Genomic DNA, 24,024 nt, shown 5'->3' with positions numbered 1-24,024 from the left:
TTGACTCTTTACCCACTGAGCCACCTGGGAAGCACAATATATATATAGTGTGTGTGTGTGTGTGTGTGTGTGTGTGTGTGTGTATATATAATATATATATAATTATATATATACTGCATATATATTCTCTATATACATATATATTAATATATATTCTTTGGAGAACTCTGACCAACACAGTGTCTTTAAATAGAAACACACCTATAACAAGGATATGTATTAAACAGCTAATGAAAATGTCATGACCAAAAGCTCACATGAACATAACCCTGTATTTCCTCTAATTCAGTGTTTGTAGCAACTTCATAGAACAGAACTGGGGTTAATAAGAGAAATGACTGCTGCCATTCTCTGTGTGGGTACATGACTGCTCAGTTGCTTCAGCTGTGGCTGACTCTGTCTGATTCTGTGGACTATAGCCCGCCAGGCTCCTCTGTTCACAGAATTCTCCAAGCAAGAACACTGGAGTGGGTTGCCATGCCCTTCTTCAGGGGATCTTCCTCACCCAGGAATTGAAAAAGCTAGAGATTTCTAGAAAAACATCTACTTCTGCTTCATTGACTATGCTAAAGTCTGACTGTGTAGATCACAACAAACTGTGGAAAATTCTTAAAGAGATGGGAATATCAGACCACCTTACCTACCCCTGAAAAATCTGTATGCAGGTCAAGAAGCAACAGTTAGAACTGGACATGGAACAACAGATTCGTTCCAAATTGGAAAAGGAGTACATCAAGGTTATTTAAGGCTGTCACCCTGCTTATTTAACTTCTATGCTGAGCACATCATTCGAAAGCTGGGTTGGATGAAGCACAAGCTGGCATCAAGAGTGCAGGGAGAAATATCAATAACCTCAGATATGCAATTGACACCACCCTTATGGCAGAAAGTGAAGAGGAAATAAAGAGCCTCTTGATGAAGGTGGAAAAGAATGAAAAACCTGGATTAAAACTCAATATTCAAAAAATGAAGATCTTGGCATCCGGTCCCACCACTTCACGACAGGTAGATGGGGAAACAATGGAAATGGTGACAGACTTTATTTTCTTGGGCTCCAAAAATCACTGCAGATGGTGACTGCAGCCACAGAAATAAAAGATGCTTGGCATCTTTTATGCCAATAAAAGTAATGGCAAACCTGGATGGCATGTTAAAAAGCAGAGACATTACTTGCCAACAAAGGTCCATCTATTCAAAGCTATGGTTTTTCCAGTAGTCATGTTTGGATGTGACAGCAAGACAGTAAAAAAGACTGAGCACCGAAGAACTGATGCCTTTGAACAGGGGTGCTGGAGAAGACTCTTGAGAGTCACTTGGACAACAAGGAGATCAAACCAATCAACCTTAAAGGAAATCAACCCTGAATATTCATTGGAAGGACTGATGCTGAAGCTGAATCTCCAATACTTTGATCACCTGATGCAAAGAGCTGACTCATTGGGAAAGACACTGATGCTGGAAAAGACAGAAGGCAGGAGGAGAAGGGGACAACAGAGCCAACTCAATGGACATGAGTTTGAGCAAGCTCCAGGAGATGGTAAAGGACAGAGAAGCCTGGCATGCTGCAGTCCATGGGGTCACAAAGAGTTGGGCACAACAGGACTGGAAAAGGTCAGTTTTCATTCCAATTCCAAAGAAAGGCAATGCCAAAGAATGCTCAAACTACCGCACAATTGCACTCATCTCACAGGCTAGTAAAGTAATGCTCAAAATTCTCCAAGCCAGGCTTCAGCAATATGTGAACCGTGAACTTCCTGATGTTCAAGCTGGTTTTAGAAAAGGCAGAGGAACCAGAGATCAAATTGCCAACATCCACTGGATCATGGAAAAAGCAAGAGAGTTCTAGAAAAACATGTATTTCTGCTTTATTGACTATGCCAAAGCCTTTGACTGTGTGGATCACAAGAAACTGTGGAAAATTCTAAAAGAGATGGGAATACCAGACATGCCTCTTGAGAAATCTGTATGCAGGTCAGGAAGCAACAGTTAGAACTGGACATGGAACAACAGACTGGTTCCAAATAGGAAAAGGAGTACATCAAGGCTGTATATTGTCACCCTGCTTATTGAAATTCTATGCAGAATACATCATGAGAAACGCTGGACTGGAAGAAACACAAGCTGGAATCAAGATTGCCGGGAGAAATATCAATAACCTCAGATATGCAGATGACACCACCCTTATGGCAGAAAGTGAAGAGGAGCTAAAAAGCCTCTTGATGAAAGTGAAAGAGGAGAGTGAAAAAGTTGGCTTAAAGCTCAACATTCAGAAAACAAAGATCATGGCATCCGGTCCCATCACTTCATAGGAAATAGATGGGGAAACACTGGAAACAGTGTCAGACTTTATTTCTGGGGCTCCAAAATCACTGCAGATGGTGATTGTAGCCATGAAATTAAAAGACCCTTATTCCTTGGAAGAAAAGTTATGACCAACCTAGATAGCGTATTCAAAAGCAGAGACATTACTTTGCCGACTAAGGTCTGTCTAGTCAAGGCTATGGTTTTCCCAGTGGTCATGTATGGATGTGAGAGTTGGACTGTGAAGAAGGCTGAACACCGAAGAATTGATGCTTTTGAACTGTGGTGTTGGAGAAGACTCTTGAGAGTCCCTTGGACTGCAAGGAGATCCAACCAGTCCATTCTAAAGGAGATCAGCCCTGGGATTTCTTTGGAAGGAATGATGCTAAAGCTGAAACTCCAGTACTTTGGCCACCTCACTGGAAGAGTTGACTCATTGGAAAAGACTGTGATGCTGGGAGGGATTGGGGGCAGGAGGAGAAGGGGACGACAGAGGATGAGATGGCTGGATAGCATCATGGACGTGAGTTTGAGTGAACTCCGGGAGTTGGTGATGGACAGGGAGGCCTGGCGTGCTGCAATTCATGGGGTCGCAAAGAGTCAGACATGACTGAGCGGTTGAACTGAACTGAACTGAACTGAGCGACTGAACAACAATAACAACAGGGATGGAACCCGTATCTCCTGCCTCTCTGCATTGACATGCTGGTGAGGCATGTCCTCATCATCTAACACCAAAAAGATCACCATGAGCTCCTAACTTGTCTTTTTACTTCCATCTTTCTCCTCCTAGTTACCCCTCCTCCACTGCCCATGTGAACTGTGGGAACTTCCCCTGCTGAACACTCTGTCCTCTGAAATCACACTGTGCCTGCAGCCACACCTCATCTCCAGATTCCAAAGAAGCACTTGAAGTTCCTGTGATAACAAACTGTTGGAGGTCTCTGCATTGTCAGGCTCTCTTTCCCATATGTTGATCTCTCTGCCTGGGACACCTTTCCTTACCTTTTTAAGTCAATGACACCTACTCATTTTTTGAGCCACAACTCAAATGACACCTCTAACTAAATAAAGTGTTCTCTGATCCAAAGACAGGAAGAGACGGGAGCTCCTTGCTCAGGGTAGCTTCTGCATTTGTTGCATACTTTGCTAAGGGCCTTGATAATATTCAGTAGTAATTGTTTATATTTCCCTATCTCTTTGCCCTACTAGGTTTTGAAAACAGGAACTGTCTTTTCATGTGTGATCTGCAGGAAGTTTCCTATACTACTCAGAATATAGTATTCAGTAAGGAATGATGAAAAATGAATAAGTGAATGAATAAATGATTTCACTCTGACTCACTCTCCTTAATCGTATGTGAATCTCATTCTGGTCTCATTCTCTACCTGCTTAAAGTAACTTTAATTTGATAACTAGCCATTGAAAGAAGGACAGAAGTTTCCAGGCAAAACTGTAACTGCCAGGTGTTGACTATTTTAAAGCCTATGGTTGAAACCAGAAAAATACCTGGCCTCCTGCCTAACCTTTGCTTTGACCAAGAAACTCCCTCTCTCTTTTCTCAACTATCTACAATGTATCCCTGCTTGAAGGTCTAAACTTTTTCTTCTCTAAAAAGCCTTCCCAGCTACCCTCCCATCTGCTCCTAACTTCTGATTAACTTATCTTCTTTTTTTCCCTGAGAAGTTCTTAGTACATGTGATCCAGCACTTTCAATTCTCCTTCTAGGTCTGCTGACCTTTCTCTAGACCTGTCTCCTGAGCAGAGACAGGAGATTCAACACACAGGAGACGTGAAACGTATTTGCTAAGAATTTCCATTCAGTCGCTCAGTTGTGTTCAACTTTGTGTGACCCCATGGACTGCAGCACGCCAGGCTTCCCTGTCCATCATCAACTTCCAGAGCTTACGCTAACTCATGCCCGTTGAGTTGGTGATGCCATCCAACCAACTCATCCTCTGTCGTCCCCTTCTCCCCCTGCCTTCAATCTTTCCCAGCATCAGGGTCTTTGCCAATGATTCAGTTCTTTGGCTCAGGTAGCCAAAGTATTGGAGGTTCAGCTCCAGCATCAGTCCTTCCAATGAACATTCAGGACTGATTTCCTTTAGGATGGACTGGTTGGATCTCCTTGCAGTCCACCAACACCACAGTTCAAAAGCATCAATTCTTCAGCGCTCAGTTTTCCTTACAGTCCAACACTTACATCCATACATGACTACTGGAAAAACCATAACTTTGACTAGACAGACATTTGTTGGCAAAGTAACGTCTCTGCTTTTTAATATGCTGTCTAGGTTGCTCATAGCTTTTCTTCCAAGGAGCAAGTGTCTTTTAATTTCATGGCTGCTGTCACCACCTGCAGTAATTCTGGAGGTCAAAAAATTAAAGTCTCTCCCTGTTTCCATTGTTTCTCCATCTATATGCCATGAAATGATGGGACCAGATACCATGACCTTAGTTTTCTCAATGTTGAGTTTTCAGCCAACTTTTTCACTCTCCTCTTTCACTTTCATCAAGAGGTTCTTTAGTTAATTGCTTTCTACCATAGTGTCGTGTCATCTGCATATCTGAGGTTATTGATATTTCTCCCAGCAATCTTGATTCCAGCTTGTGCTTCATCCAGCCTAGCATTTCTCATGATGTGCTCTGCATATAACTTAAATAAGCAGGGTGACAATATGCAGCCTTGATGTACTCCTTTTCCAATTTGGAACCAGTCTGTTTTTCCATGTCCAGTTCTAACTGTTACTTGTTGACCTGCATACAAATTTCTCAGGAGGCAGATCAGGTGGTCTGGCATTCCCATCTCTTTCAGAATTCTCCAGTTTGTTGTGATCCACATTATCAAAGGCTTTGGCATAGACAATAAAGCAGAAATAGATGTTTTTCTGGAACTCTCTTGCTTTTTCGATGATCCAGCGGATGTTGGCAATTTGATCTCTGGTTCCTCTGCCTTTTCTAAAACCAGCTTGAACACCTGGAAGTTCACGGTTTACATACTGTTGAAGCCTGGCTTGGAGAATTTTGAGCATTATTTTGCTAGTGTGTGAGATGAGTGCAGTAGTGTGGTAGTTTGAGCATCCTTTGGCATTGCCTTTCTTTGGGATTGGAATGAAAACTGACCTCTTCCAGTCCTGTGGCCACTGCTGAGTTTTCCAAATTTGCTGGCATATTGAGTGCAGCACTTTCACAGCATTATCATTCACGATTTGAAATAGCTCCACTGGAATGCCATCACCTCCACTAGCTTTGATTGTAGTGATGCTTCCTAAGGCCCACTTGACTTCACATTCCAGGATGTCTGGCTCTAGGTGAGTGATCACACGATCGTGGTTATCTGGGTCATGAAAATCTTTTTTGTACAGTTCTTCTGTGTATTCTTGCCACTTCTTCTTCATATCTTCTGCTTCTGTTAGGTCCATACCATTTCTGTCCTTTATTGAGCCCATCTTTGCATGAAATATTCCCTTGGTATCTCTAATTTTCTTGAAGAAATCTCTAGTCTTTCTTTCTATTGTTTTCCTCTATTTCTTTGCACTGATCCCTGAGGGAGGCTTTCTTATCTCTCCTTGCTATTCTTTGAAACTCTGTATTCAAATGAGTATATCTTTCCTTTTCTCCTTTGCCTTTCGCATCTTTTCTTTTCTCAGCTATTTGTAAGGCCTCCCCAGACAGCCATTTTCCCTTTTTACATTCCTTTTTCCTGGGGATGGTCTTGATCACTGCCTCCTGTACAATATCATGAACCTCCGTCCATAGTGCTTCAGGCACTCTGTCTATCAGATCTAATCCCTTGAATCTATTTGTCACTTCCACTGCATAATCATAAAGGATTTGATTTAGGTCATACCTGAATGGTCTAGTGGTTTTCCTTACTTTTTTCAATATAAGTCTGAATTTGGCAATAAGGAGTTCATGATTTGAGTCACAGTCAGCTCCCGGTCTTGTTTTTGCTGACTGTATAGAGCTTCTCCATTTTTGGCTGAAAAGAATATAATCAATCTGATTTCAGTATTGACCATCTGGTGATGCCCATGTGTAGAGTCTTCTCTTGTGTTGTTGGAAGAGGGTGTTTGCTATGACCAGTGCATTCTCTTGGCAAAACTCTGTTAGCCTTTGACCTGCTTCATTCTGTACTCCAAGGCCAAATTTGCCAGCTACTCCAGGTTTCTCTTGACTTCCTACTTTTGCATTCTAGTCCCCTCAAAGAAAAGGACATCTTTTTTGGGTGTTAGTTCTAAAAGGTCATGTAGGTCTTCATAGAACCATTCAACCTCAGCTTCTTCAGCTTTACTGGTTGGGGCATAGACTTGGATTACTGTGATACTGAATGGTTTGCCTTGGAAACAAACAGAGATCATTCTGTTGTTTTTCAGATTGCATCCAATTACTGCATTTCAGACTCTTTTGTTGACTGTGATGGCTACTCCATTTCTTCTAAGGGATTTTCCTCCATAATACTAGATATAATGGTCATATGAGTTATATTCACCCATTCTAGTCCATTTTAGTTCGCTCATTCCTAAAAAGTCAGTGTTCACTTTGCCATCTCCTGTTTGGCCACTTGCAAAGCTGAGCACTGAAGCATTGATGCTTTCGAACTGTGGTGTTGGAGAAGACTCTTGAGAGTCCCTTGGACTGCAAGGAGATCCAACCAGTCCATTCTAAAGGAGATCAGCCCTGAGATTTCTTTGGAAGGAATGATGCTAAAGCTGAAACTCCAGTACTTTGGCCACCTCACTGGAAGAGTTGACTCATTGGAAAAGATTCTGATGCTGGGAGGGATTGGGGGCAGGAGGAGAAGGGGACGACAGAGGATGAGATGGCTGGATGGCATCACTGACTCGACGGACGTGAGTCTGAGTGAACTCCGGGAGTTGGTGATGGACAGGGAGGCCTGGCGTGCTGCAGTTCATGGGGTTGCAAAGAGTCGGACACGACTGAGCGACTGAACTGAACTGAACTGAACTGAATTTGCCTTGATTCATGGACCTAACATTCCAGGTTCCTATGCAATACTGCTTTTTTACAGCATCAGACTTTACTTCCATCAACAGTCACATCCACAACTGGGTGTTGTTTTTGCTTTGACTCCATCTCTTCATTCTTTCTGGAGTTATTTCTCCACTGATCATCAGTCTGAGTGAACTCCAGGAGATGGTGATGAACAGGGAGGCCTGGCGTGCTGCGATTCATGGGGTCGCAAAGAGTCGGACACGACTGAGCGACTGAACTGAACTGAACTGAACCGACCTGGGGAGTTCATTTTTCAGTGTCCTATCTTTTTGCCTTTTCATACTGCTCAGTATGAAAGTGAATCCCAATAATTCTATGAGGTAGGTGTTACAAATAGCATAGGAGCATAGCAATAAAGATTGAGACTAATGTTCTAGGATCTAACTGTCGGGGCTGTAATCCTGATGTCCCATTCTCTCTGGGAAACTTTAAGTTACTAAATCTCTTTATGCCTCAGTTTCCCCATCTATACAATGAGATTAATGAAACCACATATCTATTGCTTATATCTTTCATCCTTATTAAAAGAGAGAATGCATACCAATCACTAAGCAAATTCCTTAGCACAGTCCCTGGCCCACTGTGCATACTCAGTACATTTCCTGTTTACTTGCTCAGTCCTGTCTGACTCTTTTGCAACCCCACAGACTGTAGTCCACCAGGCTCCTCTGTCCATGGGATTTTCCAGGCAAGGATACTAGAGTAGTCTGCCATTTTCTTCTCCAGGGGATCTTCCCAACCCAGGGATCAAATCCAGGTCTCCTGAATTGCAGATTCTTTACCATCTGAGCCACAAGGGAAGCCCCTACTTAATACATAGTTGGCTATGCTGTGCCATGCTAAGTTGCTTCAGTAGTGTCCAACTCTGTCCATGGAATTCTCCAGGCAGAAATACTGGAGTGGGATGCTGTGCCCTCCTCCAGAGGATATTCCCAACCCAGGGATCAAACCCGTACCTCCACTGGCAGGCAGGTTTTTTACCACTAGTGCTACCAATCTATTTTGTAGTGATAAGAATACGTGCTAAAGAATAAATTATCCTGTTTTATATAGGAACTTCTCACTAGCTCTGTGATGACCTAGAGGGGTGAGATGGCAGGGTGGTGGGAGTGTGGGGAGGAAGGAGGGATGCTCAAGAGGGGGAATATATGCATAGTTAGAGCTGATTCACGTTGTTGTATGGAAGAAACCAATACAACACTGTAAAGTAATTATCCTCCAACTAAAAATTAAAATGAAAAAAAAAAGACAAATATATTATCCAAGATCACTCAGAGATAAATTGAGAGGTAGGGCTGAAGTAGCAGAAAGTTAAGAGGGTTTCAAATGGTAAAATGACAAGGCTGAAGTGGGAGTAACACAGGTAAGCTGACTCGAAGAGGAGGGTCTCAGAAACAGTCCTGTTGGGTCCATACAAGGGGGAAGGCTGCACAGACAGAGATCATGGCAGGATGCTGTGATCCTGGTGAGCAACGCTCGGGGTGAAGGGATGAGCAATACAACACAGGAGAGTGCATTCTAGAATGGGGTTTGAGGGCATATTGGTTCAGATAAGGCACACAGGACCAAACAGAGCAAGATGGGCTGGAAAAGAGTTCAACACAATGAGCAAGTAAGAGCACCCCCCAGGTGAGTCTCATCCCAGGAGATAAACACCACCCTGAAGCCTGTGACAAAGGAGTGTCTGGAAATAAAGCTGTGACTGCTTTAATCTGAGGGAAGGAGTACCCCTGTGGCATTTCTCACTTGTACTTGGTTATTTCACCTACATTTTCTTCCCTTTGGGCCAAGATCAGCTATGTGCTTGTGCCCACCCTTGCAGCCAACATCTACATTAGGCAGAGAAAGCACAGTGCCCAGGGTCTAAGATACTTTCAGTGGTGCATGCAAATATTTTCATTTTCATTACTTTTCAAATTGGAAGAGAAAAATAACATAAAAATAATGAATACATAAAAATGAATCCACCCCATGTTGTACACATCTTTATATCAACACAGTCCTAAACTATGATTATCAATGTGGAGGAAGGGGTCTTTGAAGGCAAAAGTCCTCAGCTTAGTGAGGGAATTACTTTCTAGATAAAGCACCAAAGTCATAATGCAGTCCTGCCAATCGTGTGGGGTGGACTCAGTGAACAAGAAATGCTTAAAAAGACTTGGGAAAAGCCCAGAACACGAGGGACCTATGTTTGGAAAAGAAATCTCTCTTTGGGGTGAGGACAAAGAAGATGCCAGATTCTGCCCACAACCCCCCCAGCCCCACCCGCCACCTCAGCAAGGGTACAGCTTTGTATCCACCCACATTAATTACACCTATGGGACCCATTCAGTCATTTTCATGCAACATCGAAGATGACCCAAGCACTTTGGCATCTTTGTTTCTATCATTTGCTCAAGCTCTTCCTCATGTTCGGCCTGTGAAATACCTAGCTCATTGATACTGCCTCAAAATGTTTTTTAAAATGACAGCATCAATTTTCCTTGTTTTGAGCTCTTGAATCATTCATTTAGAAGAATGGAATTTTCATGCTGCAACCTAAATAAGACCTATACATCTATTCTTACAAAATATTAGGATCAATTAAGAAGAACTCTTATCACTGAAATCTTTTGAACAAGTAAGAAAGACACGGAGTTGCTCTTCCTTCTTATTTTGCACTGAACACAATCCATTGGGGTTTATAAATACACTTTATCAAATCCCTCTGTGCAAGTAGTCCTGAGTGTTTCCCCCACCAACCCTGCACCATGAGAGAATGAATAAATGAATATCTAAGAGGGCCCGCACAATACCCACGAGATAATCGGCATGCTGCAAGTGTCTGAAGATATCGTGTATGATAGACACCAAGGAGTGACCCTGTGCGTTTTACTCCTGAATTACTGGTTGGCAGAAATGGCTGAGCAATACAAACAGATCCGAGGAGGATACAACAGATAAACTCAGAAAACCCGTGGGCATGATTAGTAGATGGCAGAAATATATTTCTGTCCCCTGCCACCCCCACAGATTTACGCAGGACACAGTTTCTGATTTTCTTTGTTTTTCAATCTCAGTCTATTCTAGCTCCAGTGACTGACTACAAATGGCCACACTGTTTACAGAAGGCTGGGGTGTCAGTTGTTGAAGGAAGATGGAATCGAGCAAGTCCACCTCCCACTCCAGAAGTCTGGTTCCCAGCTCGGTGGAGGCTCTTGGGGTTCCAGCCTCCTAGGGAGTCAGTGAAGACCACTGGAGGTGATCTCTAAATCCAATCTCTGGGAGACCAGCTTGCAGCGGCCTTGCAAGCGGAAGGAGACAGAGGGAGCGTCCCCACAACAGCCACAGTGAAAATAATTATTCTGATCCACCAACACCAACTAAACTATGAGAACGGTCTTGTAAGCAAGGTCTGCTTTAATAGAAACATAAGTATTATGCATTGCAGTCTATTATAAATTGGTTGTAATTTTCTCCTGACACTTTCTGAATTAGTTAGTATACAAAAATAATAATAATAATAATAACAAATGCCACAAAGCAAAAAAAAAAGCAAACTCAATGTCTGAAGGTTAATGATTGCTCATGAAAGCCACAGAAATAAATTATCTGCCTAGGGACACTGTCACATGATCAGCACAAAAGCAGCAAGAGCCAAAAATGTTTATGTAGAGGGAAAAAACACTGTCAGCGTCACAGAACCCTTCCCCCCACAGCTAAATTCGAGTCCTGAGCCAGCCAGCTGCTCCTGACTGCTTACATTAAACTAATTTGTGCTGCTACATTGCAGCTGCTTAATTTTTAGGCTGAACTTTATCACCAATAAGTGTTACAATAACAAGCGATATGATGGTATCTCTGAAGAAATATCCATCAACCTCCAAACAATGACAGCTTCAGGAGAGGAGACTGCAGAAAAACAAATTAAAAAAAAAAAAGAAAAGAAAATCACCCCCACACTGCCTCTTTAAAGGGGGGGAGGGGCGAACTTTTAGTGGGAAAGGCTTTAAAACGCTGCTTTGTTCCGAAGGCCATTCTGAAACGAAGAAGGGGGATGATTGAAAAGGTTAGCGAGCAGGGGAGGAGTTAACAAGTAAGATGTGCTTTTGCTAAGAGAGGGTGATTTGCAAGGTGAGAGCCTGAGATGGGAGAAGGCAATTTTGCTACAACAATGCATCCAGCCCCTCTCTTTCTCTTGCTCACTGCCCCCCTCACTCCCTACCCCAAACCTTATGCCAACCCAACCTGGAGCTTAAGCCGTGATTCCAGACTTGTTCTCAACATTCTCCTCTGGCCAGCCCGGCCCTGGAGCTGACAGTATTACTTGTTGTTCCCCAGGTCTTCCTGTGTTGTTTTCCTAGCCCAGTGTAAATGCAGAAACTCTTCTTTGGACAGAAACAGACACTGACCTGAACTGGTTTCAATTCCTGCCAAATATGCAGGCACTGTTTTTGCTACATTTTGGAATTTGGCTTACACCCTACATCAGGCATTTATTTGTACTCAGAACTAGAATAGAGACCTAACTACTTAAAACAAAAAAGATTTTTTTTTAAGCATTAGGAATGCACTGAAACTTTTCCACTATTAATTCATCTGAATATGATGAATGTTTTTTAGTTGAGCTATCTCATTACCCTCTCCTGTTTACTATGTGTGTGTGGGGGGAAGGTAGGGGTGGAAGGGTAAAGGTTGCGGGGGACAATTCAGCTTCACCCTGCTCAGTAATTACAAAAACAATTCCTTTGAAAGCCGGGGAAGAACACTCATGTCAGCTATTTACAGCATTTTTTAAATTCTGTGGTTTTTAGAATTAAGGTTCAAAGTGAGTGTCACTAATGTTGAGTAATAAAGTAGTTTTCCTTGCACAAAGATACTCTAAATTTAAAGAGAGATGTTTACGCTGGAATAATTTTCTCTGGCAGGAAAGAGGGGCGGGGGGAGATTTAGACCCGCCCCTGTTTTTTTCAACTCCATGACACCTTTACACCTCGTGGTCCCAGCCCAGCCCTAGCAGTATTTGCTTTTTTCAGGCGGCTGATAAATCACACTACGGAGCTGACTCAGAATGCCACAGGGGCAGGGCCTTGTTTCCATGGGTTTCTGTTGATGTCCCCCGACTGTGGCTCGGTGAGTGTGTTTGTGAGAGCTCTCTAAGGGACAATCCCAGAGGATGTGGATATGGAAGGAGTCCCTAGGGCCCGGCAGGATGGCTCAGCCCCTGTGCCAAGTGGGTCACTGTTGTGCAACTCCAGGCTTTCTCTCCACCCAGGGCTCCGCGGGACGTCTCTGTCTGCTGTTGGCAAGGCTTTAAGACTGCTGGGAACTCAGACACAAGCATCCTGGGGCCTGGAGGTGTGGCAGGGTGTAACTTGAATGAGGGTAACTTTCTAAAAGGCGCCTAACCATAGGCAGCCTGGGAAGGCATTAAGATGGGAGAATAATGGAAGGGAGGATCTTTGAACAGCCACTCAATTTTCTTAATTCTGGAGTCCTCTGCTTCCTTTGGTTGCCCTTGAACAGAGTACAAGGCCTTCTTACAGTTGGAGGCCAGTTATTGTTCAGTTGCTAAGTCATATCTGACTCTTCGTGACCCCATGGACTGCAGACACCAGGTTTCCTTGTTCTTCATTATGTCCCAGAGTTTGCTCAAACTCATGTCCATTGAGTCAATGATGCCATCCAACCATCTCATCCTCTGTCATCCCCTTCTCTTCCTGCCCTCAATCTTTCCCAGCATCAGGGTCTTTTCCAGTGAGTCAGCTCTTCACATCAGGTGGCCAAAGTATTGCAGCTTCAGCTTCAGCATCAGTCCTTCCAGTGGATGTTCAGGGTTGATTTCCTTTAGGATTGAACAGTTTGGTTTCCTTGCTGTCCAAGGGATTCTCGAGATGGACATCCTGTCAAAACTTCAAGTGTGAAATGAGGAATTAATTTGATGGAATGTATCCATCTATCTCACCGGTTTCTCCAGACCTGGACTGAACTGGTCTGACGAGGACACTTGAAGGCTAGTGAATGAGTTCATACATTTGGTGTGGAAGACAGAGCTAAAGATGTGGGTGCTGGTGTGTATGTGTGAATGTGTACACACGCGTTTGTGTGGGGAGCACATATGAATTCAGAAACAGTCGGTATCTGAGGCTGTTTAATCCTGGATCTTGCAGGTTAGTTTTTCTCTCTGTTTGGACTTGAGGCCTCTGTCACAACCATGCCCCAGCAGATCATCAGTCAGGCCAAGAAGCATCATAGCTTGATCCCCCTTCATATTTACTGGAGCAGGAGGTACTGGAGCAACACTGCACGTCTTGTACCTGGCCTTGTTCAATCACGATGTCAGGTGGGCCAAAAAGAGTAACCCAGAACCCTGGAACCAGCTGGGTCCTAATGATCAATACAAGTTCTATTCAGTGAAGGTAGATTACAGAAAACTGAATAAAGAAGGTCCAGACTTCTAAATGAAGCATTTCACTATAAAGCTGCTTAGAATGGAGGTCTCCCAGAAGCTGTCCACAGAATTTTCCACTTAATCAGGAAATATCTCCCCTCTAAATGCATGAAATCATGTTGGTGTTTTCTGTTGGGGTTTACACGGATTAATAAATAGTCTGAAACTTGAAAAAAAAAAAAAAAAGGAAACAGTTGCTATGAAGACATTCTTCTTCATTCTCAAGCCAGCCCCATGATGACAGAAAGAACTTGCTACCAGCCAGAAATGATGTCTCAGCATTGAGCAGTTTGAATTGGCTACTTTCCTGAAAATCTCTAGAAACAGATCTTTTTCCATGTAGCCTTTTCCAGAACAGTGACAAATTAGCATAGACTCTGCAGATCCTGAATTAGGATCATAACTCAGGAACGTGGCTACATTTACCCCTGTGAGCTCCATAAGCATCGAGGCCTTATAGCTGCAGATTCCCTCAGCTGTCTCTGAACTTCCCTCAATCTAACTTTGCTTTTAAGCTAGAAATTATGCCTTTTTGGCTTCTAATTGTCAGAGAAGTGAAAACAGTTAATGAGGTAGGTTGTCATTTCCAATTCACAGCATTAATGTTTATCATCATCAGCTTGTGATGTATCATTTTTCACACAGTATGGAAAGCAATATATATGACTAAGGAGTATAAGTGCTATTCTGCACTTTTGCTTTCCTGTTGAGCGACTGAAATGAACTGAACTGAACTGAACTGTGAGCACATAGGCCAAATTATAAAGTGACAAAAGTCAGATATCTAAGTATTCGTTCTTAGGATTATAAGTGACTTATCTCTAAAATTAAAACTGCTGTCACTATTAAAACTTTTTAAAATATTTGTTTTTGCCTGCACTGGGTCTTCATCGCTATGCACAGGCTTTCTCAAGTTGTGGCAAGCGGGCACTAGTCTCTAGTTGTGTGCACTACTCTCTAGTTGTGTGCACAGGCTTCTCGTTGCAGTGACTTCTTTTGTTGCTCAGCATGGTCCCCAGGCACTTGGACTTCAGTAATGTCAGCACTTAGGCTCAGTAGCTGTGGCTCACCGGCTCCAGACTGCTGGTATACAGGCTCAGTTGTCCCGTCGCCTGTGGGATCTTCCTGGACCAGGGATCGAACTGGTGTCCCTTGCATTGCAAGACAGATTCTTAACCACTGGACCACTAGGGAAGTCCAACATTTTTATGTAAGTTCATGATAAAATATTTCTGTCCTAAAATCATAAATTTCTTTACAGGTCATCAAAAGAGATGATGTACGTGAAAATGTCTTGCAAACAGTGGATGCTATTTAAACATAAAGGATATCCACATCTGTTTTCAAATTTTAACCATAATCTCTTCTTTTATTTGCAACAAAAGTAAAGAAAGGTAAACTGATCAGGCAAAATATTCCAGGAAACAGGACTCAAAGACAAGTCTTGTCACAGTTCTTCACTCAACCAGTATTTACTGTGTGTTTATGGTGTATACAGTGAGGGTATTGTGTGTTTATTGTGTATACTGATGTCATGGGACTTGAGAGGCACTTTGAATAACATTCTCCTGCTTCCTGGTGGTTCAGACTATAAAGCGTCTGTCTATAATGCTGGAGACACGGGTTCGATCCCTGGGTTGGGAAGATCCCCTGGAGAAGGAAATGGCAATCCACTCTAGGACTACTGCCTGGAAAATCCCATGGACAGAGGAGCCCGGTAGTCTACAGCCCATGGGGTCGCAAAGACTCGGACATGACTGAGCAACTTCACTCCACTTCACTTCTCCTGCTTGAAATACATATCCTCACTAGTGGAAAACATCCCCCCATTCAAACGCAAAGAGGTGAGACAACAGAGCAAGAAGCCAGTATCTCTGAAATCCCTCAGTTGGCATGTACTTGACTGTACTGAATGGTAAACGATGGGAAAGATTTGGATAGAGATGCCTGATGGCTAAGACTGTAACGAATCGGCCTGCAGTGCAGGAGACCTGGGTTCGATCCCTGGATCAGGAAGATTCCCTGGAGGAGGGAATGACTACCCACTCTAGTATTCTTGCCTGGAGAATTCTATAACAGAGGAGGCTGGCGGGCTACAGTCCATGAGGTCACAAAGTCAGACATGACTGAGCACGCACACACACCTATAGGGAGAGCCCACCTGTCCAATAGGCACACTTGGCCCTATGCCCAGAGCCCAGGATACTTTTAAGTACCTATGAAAATGTTCCAATTTCTTTTAAAATCAGGAGACAAAGGAAACTGTTAAGCCAAAGAATGTTTCAATTTATAATATTAATACATTCATCTTTGTATTAACAAAATCATAAAATAATTTTTAACATTTCTTTTAAGGGAGGAAAAGTTCATGAAGGCAAAATTGCTTGTATTAGTTTCCTGCTGCTGTTGTAATAAATTAGGACAAACTTGATATCATTATCTTACAGTTCTGGTGGTCAGAAGAACAAAATGAATTTCATGAGGCTGGACACATGGGGGCTTGTTCCCCATAGAGAGGAAAAATTGAGGGCCCTACATCAGCTGAGAGCCTGGCAAGAGCCCCATTGAAGTGAGAGGCCAATCTTATTGGGAACCTCTGGGACTCCACCTTCTGATACAAGGGTATGGAGGATCCCTACCACCTTCTGCATGTGAATACATACTGATCCCACCAGCTCATTCACTTTAGAATAAAGTTTCTAAAGCCAATGCTCATAGCCAGAGGCAAACAGAACAAGATGGTTAAAATACCTCCACTCAATTCAGTGGATGTTTTCTAGAGACAGACTTTCTTGTCCAAACCTTGTTCTCTAAGGTCCCGGCAGTGTATTCTTAAAATGACCTTTAAGAATCTAAGGGACACATTTTCAGGACTGGAATTATAATTACAAGAAGAATGTGCAAGGCAGCTATTTCTGGTACCATGATGGATAGGATAGTGATGTTTATGAAAACAAACGAGTTGAGCAATGTTCCAGCAGACTTCATCCTGCCAGGGAAGACCATTGGGCCAACAGGACCCACGGTTTCCTTTACTAAGAGGGATTTGTCTCCCCATAATATTATGTAATTGACTCACATCTCCTCATTTTTCGTTTAACAAACCCAGACACAGCTCCAGAGATGCCAAGTCCACACATATTTCATTTTTTTTTATCAGATATTTAACACAAGGAGACACATTTGCAGTCTACAGTTTAAACAACAGTCTAGGAAACTTTTGTGATTGTAGGACCTACTTTCAGCTTTCCTGTAATCCATTCCTCTGTATTACCATCTGTAAAATGGATATAGCAGTAATAAACCAAGTCATGAAATTATTTATAGGAATAACCACTGATGGGGATTGTATAGCACTTTACACATATAAAATCCTAAATAGTCCAAGCAATAAAAAGTAACATTTCCCAGTGACATCTCCATGAAAGCTAGTTTTTTTCTGAACAGGTATAAATTTTCCACAGAGATGCCTAAACTACAGTACTGCACACATAGATGTGAAATATAAACCTGATAGAAAAACAGAGCTGTGTGATGAAATCTGAATTTAAATGTTGGAATTTTATCTCAATACATCTAGCAATCTTCTTTTTGTTGTTGTTGTTTTTATTGCATATTGCATTTTGGTTTTCTTCCCATCATGAGAGGAAAATAAAAATCACAGAAACTATTTTACAGACAGGCCTACCAAATACTTCCTGAGTCTCTTAGCGAAAGACCAGGTCTTCAGAAAACTTCTATAAGGGAAAATTCTTTGAACTGTTTTACAGCCATTTGATCATTGGAGATTTTGATTATTTGCATTATTCTAAAATATCTTCATTCTCTAAAGCCTGGTAATAGTAAGTATTGTAGGAGACACTTTGATAAATAAGAGAAAACTAATAAATAATAGTAAAAAAAAATTCCTCACTGAAGAGAACTGACATGGGGAAGGGATGGAAATTGACAATGGAAATTTGGTGCTGCTTTATTTTTAAGAAAAGAAAATAATTCCCCACCACTGATACACAATTTTTATAAAAACAAGGTTTAAAAACAGTAAAAAGAGCAAAATCATGAAGGTTGAGGCATTAAGTGGGATTTCTGCAGAGAAATTACGTAACAACACTTTGGAAAGAAGATTTAGGTGAAACTAGAATAGTGACATCCTGAATACTGTTTGGCCACAGACAGTAGAAATTTCTCCCTTTGTAGTGCCTTTCACCTCATCTCTGCAGGACAGAATAGGGAACAGAGTAAACTCTGAACAGCAGAAAACTATATCCAACTTGCAACAGGATAAAAAGAAACCATGAGTGTTGTATCATTCCAAAATATTCTTGGACATTCCCTAGATTTTTTTTTTTTCCATCTTGCTGCTATACTTGCCCAACCATGCTGGGGTGTTATGCTATTTTAGACAAGAGTTAACAGGTCTTTTATATACACACATTTCCACATTCCAATGAGACCTATTATATCCTTTTCCTCCCCACCCCACCCCCCCCACACACACACGCACACTCACCACTCTCTCTCCTCCTCCATTCACACAGTACCCTCTCCATCCACTCATTTTTCCTTGTTGTTTAACACTTCCCAATGACTGAATGTTTCCAAAGCCATGCAAACCCACAGGACTGAGAAAGGTTTCCATCACATGACATGGTTGACTCTGCAGTCAGAAAGCAGGTAAAACAGCAAATGGCAGGGAAAGAAAGGGCTTAGACTGGGCTGATAATTAAGTGAGGGGGTGGGAACAGGCCTCCAGGAATACTGTAGCACATTTCTACTCACCCTGTTTCATGTAGACCAACAGCATCAGCTGGGATCTTGTCAGAAATGCAGAAACTTAGGGCTCACTTGGATTCAAATCTATTTAATCAGAATCTGCATTTTAACAAGACCCCTAGATGAGTCAGAGACACTAAGGATAGAGAAACACTTCCTTGGGTCAGTCTCTTGCCACCAGAAAACTAAAGATAGTAGTCAAAAACATAAACATTTATATCCAATAACGGAACAAAATTATAATTTCCCTTGATATTTCGAGAACTATCAGGCTTCGCAACCAAGATGCAGTAAGCTCCTCCTGCTTTCATCTGCTATCCTTCTCATTATTTAGGAGGGTTCTCTGTGCTTGACATGCAGATTCCCTCAGTCAGCCCAATGACTTCATGGCAATGCAAGGAAACTACAGTCTAAAATCTGGGCTTTGGAACAGAGGCCTAAGGCCCCACTCCACCTGCCCAGACAATTAACACTGTGATGGGCACTCCACCCTCCGCTCCCAGTGAAATCTGCTCCCAAAGAGGGGAATGTAGTGTTACCCCTTGCAGAGTCATTTTCATTCAACTCAAGAGAAATTACTGAATATACAGTATTTGGTAAAGAAGATGCAAGTTTATTTTTTCCTTTTTAGGCTAAGTTGCATTGGAGGATGTTCAGGAATCCCTATACCACAACTGATTGTCATCAGCCCTCTTTATAAGACCAGTCTTGATCTCACTACAGAGAAGGTTGAGGGGAGAGGTTTAGAGTCACTTGGGGTTCTATAGAAAAGTGCCTTCTAGACCTTTGAAGTTATGGAAAAAAAAAAAAAAAAAAACAAGTGAAGAACGAGGGCAGAGTTATGCAGTCACCTAAATCAAAGAGAGAATTGCTCTAGGAAAGATTAGTCTGTCTGAAAAGGGGTTCATTGCACGGAAGCCTAGTAAAGGAAGAGTCCCAGAGAGCAACAGTGGCAGAGTCCATCCAAGCAATCTGGGACAGGTATTCTCCACCATCAGATTCTGAGTGTGAGCATTTCCAGTCCCACTGAAAATCCATCCTTATGGTGGAGTTGGATGCAAAATGTGTGGCCACAGATACTTCTGGTGCCATTCACATAGTTATTCCTATTATAGTTTGAATGTTTCAGGCTAACTTACCCTGATGCTGCTAGCGATCCAATTTCTCTAAATCCTATGTTTCAGATTCTGCCCCACAAAAAAAATTTTTTAATGAAGTAATACTTGACTTTCCTTAAGGCTTGATCACAACAAGGAAAGAAGGAATCACTATTCAGGTTCTTAATGCCAAACTTCTCATAATGTATGGATGGTTTGACTTTCTAAAACATATATCAATCTTAAAACCTGGGTTAACATGGGTCTTCCCGTAAGAAAGTGACAACTTCCAACACCATGTCACACCAATAACAGGCATTCTTGGGAAACATGAATCATATGTTTATGCTCCTTCCCTGGTGGCTCAGCTAGTAAAGAATCTGTCTGCAATGTGGGAGATCCGGCTTCAATCCCTGGGTTGGGAAGATCCTCTGGAGAAGGGAATGGCAACCCACTCTAGTATTCTTGGCTGGAGAATTCCATGGACAGAAGAGCCTGGTGGGCTACAGTCCATGGGGCTGCAAAGAGTTGGACAGCACTAAGCGACTAGTACACACTCCTACTACAGTACTAAATAGAAAGTCACCAGCCAACCAACCCCCACCCCCAAGAAAAGACTCGTTAAAACCAGAGATGAAGTGATATTATGTCTGGAGTTGTCTTTAAAATAATCCAATGCCATTCAAGTTGAGAGGAAAGGGAATATATAGACCAAGACTGGTCATGAGTTAACAATTGTCAGAGCTGGGTGAATTGCACTTGGCATTATTGTTCTGTTTCTAATTTCCACAATTTAAAAAAAGGAATTTTTTCCAAATACCAGGAATGATAATTGAAGATTGAACATAACTTCTTGCTCTGAGCCTGTATATTTGACCTAACTTCTTGCTCCAGACAAGTCAGATTTCTAAGGATGGGGCAGGAAACAAAGTAAATACAGTTTTATCTTTGAATTTGCCAACAGTCTCAAACTATCATTCTTTGCTTAAGGCGGTTTTTGTCATTCCAATTAATCCAACATCATTCAACACATTCATTAACATTATATTTACTACATCTTCCAAATCATAATTAAGAGAAATAAGACCAAGTATTTTATGATGGTATAAATCACTGGGAGAATCTTCTCAATTAAATAGTTGATGAAAAGCAATAAATGATAATAATTCTGCAAATTCACCTCAAGATGATCCTCAAAAGATCCATAAGGTCCATTCACTTAATTTAAATGCCTACATAGCACATTGAAATATCTCCAATATTTCAAAAGCCAAAGTTAAAAAAAGAAAATATAATGGTAGTTATATCTAATTTGGCTTTTAATTTATTGGTAGGGAAAAGGTTTTTCATGAGAAATGCTTTTAAATATATCCTCCAAGTCTCTTAGTTTGCCATTTAGAGACAAATCAGAAAAAAAAAAAATGCTTTTTTAAACATTGAAAAAGTTAGTATAATGATAAAAATTCCTAATATCAAGTAAGAAATAATTAATCCTATACTTCAATCCACACTGATATTCTTACCCAAATATATCTGAATAAATATTATATAAAGTAATTCACATGACTAAATATGTCTAAAAATATTTCATATAAAACGACTACTGTATGAATAGAATATATTTTTTTCTTTTATTATACCATTTATTCAGGTCATTTGCCTGTTTCTTCTCAGAACCATTCCTGATTTTTCCTAATCAGCACTGTATTTCAAAGGACAAACTCTATAAACTACATTTCCCAGGACCCCTCTCAGAAAGACTTCCTGTTAGGTTTGGCCAATGGGAGGCACTAGTGGGGGATTGAGGGTTGGGAGAGAGAAGCCATAGCATTTCTTCTCTTTCTCTTTGGGGTGCCCTAGACCAGAGAGTCTCTTCCCTTTGTGGCTCTAGTCCCTGAGGGATAGCCCCACCCTTTGCCTCTGAGCACCAGTTTCTACCCAAGTGGTGCTGGCCTCAGGCCCAGATGACACTGTTTTCTGCCTTGGTTTCTCCAGCTCTAAAGCTGACAGGAGTCTTGCTATTGCTAACCTCTGGTTGCCTTCCTTCCTTGTCTGACTTTCAAGCACTGCTAACACCTTTTTGGATGGCATCACTGACTCAATGGATGTGAGTCTGAGTGAATTCCAGGAGTTGGTGATGGACAGGGAGGCCTGGAGTGCTGCAATTCACGGGGTCACAAAGAGTCGGACACGACTGAGTGACTGAACTGAACTGAACTGAACACCATTTGTAATTATTTCCCCATGATAAATGTGTTTATTGAAATAAATGTGGCTTAAATTCTGTTTTCCTGACTGGATCTTAACTAATATACTCTTCATCTTTAATTTTGCAATTTTATAATCTTTTTAAAAAGGCTATTATGTGTATTGGCATAATTTTTATCCTTACAAAATGATTCTGTTTATTGTTTATGATCAATTGCTTCTTAAGTGGTTGCAAGTATTCTTACCAGAAATCCTATTATTTTGCTAAATACTGAGGAAAAGCAGTTTCCAAACATTTATAAGAGGCTTTTACTTTAAAAATTGGTATTAATGTTGTCCTGTGTTACCCCAGAGGTTTGGTCAATAATTACATAATAATTTCTTACCACATATGAAATACTAAAAACAAAAATTTTTAAACTGTGAGCCCTCCCTGAAAAGGAACTTACCACCTTAGAACAGAACATTGGATGTATTCATTGAAAAAGGCTATAGGACATTCATAAACATATGTTTGCATTATAACATAATATCTACATATGCCTTCACTTGCTTGTATAATAGATGCATTCCTAAAATATTGAACGTAAATCAAGTCAAACATAATTTTGTTCAGTAATGCAAAATGTAAACAATATTGAGGTTTATAAAAGACCATCATTCTACCTCTTTCCTCCTTCAATTCTCTCCCAGCTTTGCTAACTGTATTCCCCAGAGATGGGTATTGTTAGCAATTTGGTGTCTATTCATCCAGACACTTTTCAATACATATATTAACTGTTTCATTTACTCAACAAATACTTATAAGCACCTACCATAGACCAGGCACTTTCTAAGCATAAGGGATATTACAGAGGAAGAAAGAGATCAAGCTGCTCCATGAAGTTTGTATTCTGACAGGGAGACAATAACAAACAAATAAAGACATAAATACCTGTATACAGGAAGTAATAGAAGCTAAGAAGGAAAATAATGGACAGAGACGATGGGGAAAAGAGGAGAGGTTTTCAGCTTTAGTACTTTCTCAGAAGTATGTTACTCTACAGATTTTAGGGAGTTTAGTTTAGACACAAATGTTTAAATGGTTGACAGCTGCCTCTTTCAATCTGTATAGTAGGAAAATGATCTAGGTAATCTCTTGAGGTTCCTTTCTTCCCCATCACTTTGCTATCAACAACTTCACAATTAACCACATAATTAACAACTCTATTTTTATAATTTCTTTAAATTTTAATATTCATAATACCCTAACAATTTCATGCTCCTTAGCCCCTCATTCTCTTTCTATTCTAACAAACAGATTCTTTCTCTGTTCCCCAGCCCACCAGCCTCACAAATTACTGATTTGGGTCACATAGGCATTTAATGTAGAAATAAATAAATAATATTTTTATACTGGGAAAGCTATGCAACTTGTCTGACAGTTTCACTATACCCTTCTCAGATTCTCAGAGTGCCTGATATGCCCAGAACTTCCTGCAGAAAGCTTCTTATATATCAAATGCTAGATATTATCACAACCTGACCATAAATTAGTAGGCAGAACTCAGTTCCTGAGTCAAGGGCAACTGGCTCCAGACTGGCCATCAGCTCATGCAGGACCAACACTGAACATCTGCCCTAACCAGGTGCCTTAAACTAGGTCCCACTGGATCCTCTCTCGCAGGGAATGTAAATCTGAGGTTTGCAACTATGTTAGCAAACACAGAGCACTATGGAAATAAACATACAGTCGATGTCATGAAGCAGCAGAAGCAGACCGTAGTAAGAAGGTGTGCTATCAAGAATTAATGTGAACGGGAATAAAAAGAATAAACATGGAGAGGGAATTGAACTGTGGAGAAAAATCAGGCAGAGGAGAGTTGTTCCAAGGACAGCCTCCTCTAAGAGATGCTTTTGGGCCTCCAAGTGTCCTGCCAGCCTCCCTCAAGGATCACTATATCCCAAATGCCTAGAATTTTCTGGCCTGTGAGTGATAATCTTGGGCCCTCCTTACTTTGCCAGGGTTTATTCTTATTTAAAAACATGTTAACTGAAGTCACCTGAAAATAAATCTCGGGATTAAAGCAAAATTAAAACTGCATTGAAGGAAGTTGGCCAACATCATTTAAGCACCCAGATGAACTTCTCTGCATGACTGGTGAGGTCAGTTATCAATAACACACTCCAAAGCTTCGTTGTATGCAGAGCACACTGGAA

The sequence above is a fragment of the Capricornis sumatraensis genome, chromosome 13 (genome assembly GCF_032405125.1).
Source record: "Capricornis sumatraensis isolate serow.1 chromosome 13, serow.2, whole genome shotgun sequence".
In the NCBI taxonomy this organism is placed as follows: Eukaryota; Metazoa; Chordata; class Mammalia; order Artiodactyla; family Bovidae; genus Capricornis; species Capricornis sumatraensis.
The sequence above is the reverse complement of the archived record's forward strand: the minus strand, read 5'-3'. Positions refer to the sequence as shown.